The following is a 7,187-nucleotide window of genomic DNA, read 5'->3' on the forward strand; positions in this document are numbered from 1 at the left end:
GCACGCCTTCCCAGAGGACGGCGGGGCCGGACGGGCCCCCGCGCAGACGCACCCTCAGCCAACAGGCCCCACGGACCGGCGTGGGCGACAGCCACTAAAGCCTCTTTCTCCTCTACGCCTCGCGGGGCGTCTTTCCCCCCGCACACGCCTCCAAGAGACCAGGCGAGACGCGCCGCCGCGGCCGCGGCGGCCGGGACGCCCTTCAAACCGCAACTTCCTCCCGCCCGCCGGGCGGCCCTTCCCCCCAGGCACCCCGCGACCGCCCCGGGACCCGTGCGCGCCCGGCTGCCCCCCCCGTTGAGGAGGGGCCCGGCAGCACGGCCGCGGGTCGGCCAGACGAGGAGCGAGAGAGAAAGGAACGCCGGCGGGCGGGGAGGGGGAGCGAACCGGCAGAACGAGGACCGTCGACGGCAGGGCCGGCCGCAGCGGCACCCCCCGCGGGAGACGCCTCACAAGGGACCGGGAGGCCGCTCGGGCGGCGACCGGGCACGCGAGCCAAGCCGGCGGGAATCACACTGCACCCAACCCGGAGCAGTCCCGCCACGCCCGCGGCACCGAGCCGACCCGAAACCAACGGACAACCCCCGGGAGCCCGAGGAGACGCCAGCCGACGCGAGAGAGAACCGAGGCAGACGCCGACGCCAACCGACGAAGACCCCCGCGTGGCAGCGGGTCCCAACGTCCGACGACGCGCCGGACGCGGCCGACCGCCGGTTCCCCCAAACAAGAAGTCCGCCCCCGAGAGCGAGGCCAACCCCGCGGTTCACGGACCCTCGAGAGCCCCGCGGAGGGGGAAGGGGGGGTAGGACGGCTCCCGCGATCTCCACCGGCCGTGGGAACGCTGCCGTGGAAGGGGGGGACGAGGCGGCAACCGCAGACGCCCGAGAGCACGCGGCACGCACCACACGCGACACGACCTCGCCGCGAGAGTGGCCGGGACGTGGACGCGCGTGGGAGGGACGCACACGCGACGGAGGGCACGGGGGAAACGGAGGCGGGTGGGACCGGGAGCCCAGCGCCGCCCTTCCAAACCCACCCGTCCCGCGACGACCCCTCGCGGTGAGAGGGGGTACCGCGCACGCGGGCGTGTGCACGGCCCTTCCCCGCCACCTGCCACCAGAAACCCAATCTCCCCCACAAGCTCCGCACAGCGGCAGGTCGACAGAGCCCCGTCCCGCGTGATCCCTCCTCGTACTCGGAGCGGGGAGGCGCGGGTCGCGGTAGGCGAGAGAGCAAACGCTGCGCGCAGAAGGCTGAGGTCAGGGCGGGCAGCCGAGGGGACCATCCGGGAGAAGCCCCTCGGAGATCGTAAAGCCCTTTCCGAAGATAGCTAGAGAAGGCAAATTCCTCACTGAGGGCGGGACGAACCCAACACCGACGAGCAGCCAAGGGCTCCGTGCACGCAACGGGAAACGAGCAACAGGCGCGGGACAGAACGGGAAGGACCACGCGCCAGCTGGTGGGGGGTCTGCGGTATCGGCAAAGGTCTCTTTCTCCGGGGTCTTCTTGAGCATTCGCGGACCGGGGGGACCTGCGACAGGTCCCCGCCGAGGGCCAGGCCTCTTCAAGGCGCACACAAAGGAGGAGCCTTGACTTGAGGGAGTCCGGTCTTTAAAAAGGGCCAGCCGCGATCGCTCAGCACCACCCTAACCGCGCAGGGCCCGCGGGTGAAGGCACCAAAAACATAGGCACGGGGTGGGCGCTCACCCAACGGAAGGAGCCTTTTAACCGCACACTCAACTCCTCGACCCCCCCCCTTTTCTGTCACCGTGCAGAAAGCCGGCAACTAGGACAAGGGAAAGCGTAAAGGCACAAGCACCATGGAGCACAGGAGGCACGCCGGGGAGCGGGAAGCGCCACCGCCAACTCAGAAGCGGGCACCTTGGTGGTCAAAGCCCGGAACGCTCCAGGAGCACCGCAAGGCTCACACAAAGCAGGGCGCGTGCACACACCATTCGGGAAGGGTATGCACCGCAGCGGGTCTACCACCTTCCCCCGGCACGGGGGAAGAGGGCCGCGAAGCAGTGAACGGCGTGGGGGCAAGCGCCCCCGACACGTCCACAGGGACACCGCGAACCACAGCAACAAGTGTGCGCGGGTCAGCGCTCGTGCCGGACAGCCGCACCCCTGACTTCCACACACCACCCTGCAAAGGAATGGGGAGGAGAGACGAGGGGCCCGCTGGCAGAACGAGAAGAGCGGTCGCCATTCGCGCTGAATGACCATTCGCCATGAATGTCCGTCCCTCGCCTGGCGCGGCTTAGGCCCCGGCCCGAAGAGAACGCGGCAGCACCACATCGATCCAACGGGAGCGAGACACGCCATGCATCGGGAACAACGGGCGTGAGAGCTTTCTAACACGCACTGGACGGGAATACGAGCGAGAAGAGCGAGAGAGAGCACGGGAAGAAGTCGCTAACACTGCCACACACACACAAAAAAAAAAAAATTTACCCTTCTCGAGGGCGAGAAAAAAAAGGAAGCGTTGCACTCGGGAGGCACGTGGCGTGGAAGAACGGGACTCAACGGGCAGCGGAGGTTCGGGAACTCCTTCAAAAAAAATAAAAATAAAAAAAAAATAAAAATAAAAAAATAAAATCCCCTTCGAAGGAGAAAAGGTGCAACTCGGGAGGCACACAGCAGGAAAGAAAGGGACACACCACCAAGCAGCGGAGGTTCGGGAACTCCTTCCAAAAAACAAAAAAAAAAAAAACAAAAAAAAAAACAAATAAAAAAACCGGTCGGCCGCAGAGGAGCACGCCAGGGGGTCACTAGCACCAAACGGGAAAACCCTTCCAGTCGCACTCGGCACCAACGACTCCTACCGGTAACGGACGACAACCACCACGGGGAAATCGGGAACGCCTGACACGCGGGACGGTTGTCATAAAGCTGCCCCAGAGAGCACAGGCAAGCAAGCACGGGAAAGCAGGAAGCGCGTACTCATGGGGGGGACGCTAAGCTTCAAGCATCGAAGAGGCCCATGCGCAGAAGAAAAGAGCTAGGGCTGGACAAGCAAACAGCCTTGGTGCAAGCCTCTTCCAACGTCCTTTAATGACAAAAAGAGTCAAAAGGACAGCGTGTCAGCATATATCTCCAGGTACAATAAGGACAGATAGCAAAGATGAAAAGTGTAAAAGACACAGGGATAAACATGACAGGCCACACGGAACGTCTGGAAGTCATGTTCGGTGACGTGTCCCCAAGAGGTCCCCATGTAGAAAGAGAACCGGACCGCAAAGGAACAACTGGTCGACCTTAGAACCCTGAGTGCTCACAGACCGAGGAGGCCATGGTAGATAGCCTGGAACACAGCTTCCCCTCGGCCTCAGAAGTCCATGCTCCCGCTGGCAGGGACCGGGGAGGATCCTGGAAAAAATAAAGTCTCGGAGGCGCCCCCTAGCCGGGACACCTCGGCTCGGAGGCCGGGGACACAGCACCCTCTCGGCCTCAGAGGTCCAGGCTCCCGCTATCAGGGACCGAAGGGACTCCTGGAAAAGAAAAAAAAAAAAATCCGTGGCGCCACCTAGCCGGGCCACCTCGGCTCGGAGGCCGGGGACACAGCACCCTCTCGGCCTCAGAGGTCCAGGCTCCCGCTATCAGGGACCGAAGGGACTCCTGGAAAAGAAAAAAAAAAAAAAAAACTCCGTGGCGCCCCCTAGCCGGGCCACCTCGGCTCGGAGGCCGGGGACACAGCACCCTCTCGGCCTCAGAGGTCCAGGCTCCCGCTATCAGGGACCGAAGGGACTCCTGGAAAAGAAAAAAAAAAAAAAAAACTCCGTGGCGCCCCCTAGCCGGGCCACCTCGGCTCGGAGGCCGGGGACACAGCACCCTCTCGGCCTCAGAGGTCCAGGCTCCCGCTATCAGGGACCGAAGGGACTCCTGGAAAAGAAAAAAAAAAAATCCGTGGCGCCACCTAGCCGGGCCACCTCGGCTCGGAGGCCGGGGACACAGCACCCTCTCGGCCTCAGAGGTCCAGGCTCCCGCTATCAGGGACCGAAGGGACTCCTGGAAAAGAAAAAAAAAAAAAAAAAAACTCCGTGGCGCCCCCTAGCCGGGCCACCTCGGCTCGGAGGCCGGGGACACAGCACCCTCTCGGCCTCAGAGGTCCAGGCTCCCGCTATCAGGGACCGAAGGGACTCCTGGAAAAGAAAAAAAAAAAAAAAAACTCCGTGGCGCCCCCTAGCCGGGCCACCTCGGCTCGGAGGCCGGGGACACAGCACCCTCTCGGCCTCAGAGGTCCAGGCTCCCGCTATCAGGGACCGAAGGGACTCCTGGAAAAGAAAAAAAAAAAAAAAAAAACTCCGTGGCGCCCCCTAGCCGGGCCACCTCGGCTCGGAGGCCGGGGACACAGCACCCTCTCGGCCTCAGAGGTCCAGGCTCCCGCTATCAGGGACCGAAGGGACTCCTGGAAAAGAAAAAAAAAAAAAAAAACTCCGTGGCGCCCCCTAGCCGGGCCACCTCGGCTCGGAGGCCGGGGACACAGCACCCTCTCGGCCTCAGAGGTCCAGGCTCCCGCTATCAGGGACCGAAGGGACTCCTGGAAAAGAAAAAAAAAAAAAAAACTCCGTGGCGCCCCCTAGCCGGGCCACCTCGGCTCGGAGGCCGGGGACACAGCACCCTCTCGGCCTCAGAGGTCCAGGCTCCCGCTATCAGGGACCGAAGGGACTCCTGGAAAAGAAAAAAAAAACTCCGTGGCGCCCCCTAGCCGGGCCACCTCGGCTCGGAGGCCGGGGACACAGCACCCTCTCGGCCTCAAAAGTGTCTATGGTCCCGCTGGCTGGGACCGAAGGGACTCCTGGAAAAGAAAAAAAAAAAAAAAAAACTCCGTGGCGCCCCCTAGCCGGGCCACCTCGGCTCGGAGGCCGGGGACACAGCACCCTCTCGGCCTCAAAAGTGTCTATGGTCCCGCTGGCTGGGACCGGAGAGGAGGGAAGAAATAAAAAAAATAAAATAAAATAAAATAAAAAATTTAAAAAAAAAAATTGGAAAAAAAAAAAAAATCCGGGACGGGGCCCAAGCCTTCTGGTCGACCTCATCCAGCTGCCACCAACCCCTCCTTGTGTCCCAATAGGTCGTACAGCCACCCTCCTCCCCTGAAGTTCTCCAGGTACAACCTCCTAGCTAGAGATGGTCCCCAGACAGGACGGCGTCTCCGTCGCGCACCCGCCTGCTTGCCTGTCACCCTCTCACCCTGGCCGGCTCACCACAGGCACTTCCCCGTCCTTTGTCACCAACCGGGGGACAGGAGCGTTGCGGAAACTTGTCGCCACTAGGTGTCGCCCGACAGCGATCTCGATCAAGCAAACCAATACAGACTGTCACGCGCCGCCGCCGCCACACACACTCATTCCGTCTCTCCAGAGTGACCTCCCTAGCTCAGGGGGACACTCACCCACGCACAACGGGGCAGGTACCCACCACTTCTCCCGAATGGCACAAACGGTCCCGGTTGTCCCGCCGGAACACAGTGAACGCGGGATGGACTCGGGGCCAACCCCCTCAGGCACCCAGAAAAGGAAAGTAGGACGGAGCGGTGAAAACAGGCCACCTCTAAGTGAAAGGACATGCACTCTCGAATCGGTTAACAATTAGCAAGGAACAGGCACAGTTAGGAAAAGGGAGCGTCCAAACTCCGGCGTGAGGGGAGGGTGGCGGCGACCTCAGTTCCACACCATTTTTAAATGGCTCACTCATTTTTAAAACCCTCCACCGATCCCGATGGGGGGGAGGGGGGGGTTGTTGTTGTTCTCTGTTCCTCGCTGCCACCGCCAGCCGGCACTCACCAAACCACACACCTGCCACCCTCTTTGGAAGACTAAACACAGAGAGTAAATTAAAAGAATGGTGGAATGATGGTGGAATGGTTAAAATTCCCGTGATTTGTTTTCACTCTGATCAAAACATACTTATTTTGTGCATTTGCATTCCCTTGTTCACACGTGCCTCTGTGTGTGTGGTGGGGGGAGGGAGGGAGGGAGGGAGGGAGGGAGGGAGAAAGAGAGAGAGAGAGAGAGAGAGAGAGAGAGAGAGAGAGAGAGAGAGAGAGAGCCAATTTAAAAAATAAAAACATGGTTAAATACAGCCACTTTGGGAAGATTGCTAGAGAGAATGCAGTCCAGAGTATGGAGGCCAGAGCTCTGGACGCTCTAGACCACAGGTCTCCCATCTCCCATATACCAGGCACCCAGCACCACCATCCCTACTTTGTTTGTTTGTGCGTTTGTTTGCTTGCTTGTTACATTAGTTTCATCCCAAGTTAATAATTATATATTTTTTTTCTATGCACGTATTTAGTTGTGGCAGGGGAACTCCTTCTTTAGGACAGGCAGACTTAGCTAGTTAGTTAGCCAGTCAAAAGTACGTAAAAAATTTATATCAACATAAATATCATTCACTAAGAAATCCTATCTGAAGAAAAAGAAAGAAAGGAAGAAAGAAGGAAGGGAGGGAGGGAGGGAGGGAGAGGGAGAGAGAGAGAGAGAGAGAGAAAGAAAGAGGAAAACTGGCAGACTTAGTTTTAGTGTTTTTGTTATTGTTTATTCAAGATATTGTTTCAGGGCTGGAGAGACGGCTCAGCGGTGAAGAGCACTGACTGCTCTTCCAGAGATCCTTAGTTCAAATCCCAGCAACCACATGGTGGCTCACAACCATCTGTAATGGAATCCTCTCCTTGTGTGTTGAAGACAGTGACAGTGTGCTCATAAAATAAATAAACAATAAAAAATATGTTTGAAGATTAAAGAAAAAACTCTCTCTCTCTCTCTCTCTCTCTCTCTCTCTCTCTCACACACACACACACACAAATAAACTCTGTAATAAAAATCAATGTGACTTCATGATCAAACTTCTATAGTCAATAGGACTAGAGAGAACACATGTCTGTAAAATAAAAGCAGAACCTTTTCTGCTTTGTTTTGTTTTGCCTCAAGGTACGTTTCTTTTGGTATAGCCCAGGCAGTCATGGAACTTGCTCCGTAGACTTATCTAGCCTCAAGCTCACAGAGGTCCACTCTGCCTGCCTCGGCCACCCACACAGCTCTCTCTGCTGACTATATGTCTGCATGCCAGAAGAGGGCACCAGAACCTAGGAGGACACACCACATGGCTCCTGAGAATCCAGGTTTTGACTTTAAAAAAAAAAAAAAAAAAAAAAATTCTGACAGCATAGAGGGTAGATATCTGCC

Source organism: Rattus norvegicus, unplaced genomic scaffold (genome assembly GCF_021556685.1).
Source record: "Rattus norvegicus strain SHRSP/BbbUtx unplaced genomic scaffold, alternate assembly SHRSP_T2T unassigned-0000121, whole genome shotgun sequence".
Classification (NCBI taxonomy): Eukaryota; Metazoa; Chordata; class Mammalia; order Rodentia; family Muridae; genus Rattus; species Rattus norvegicus.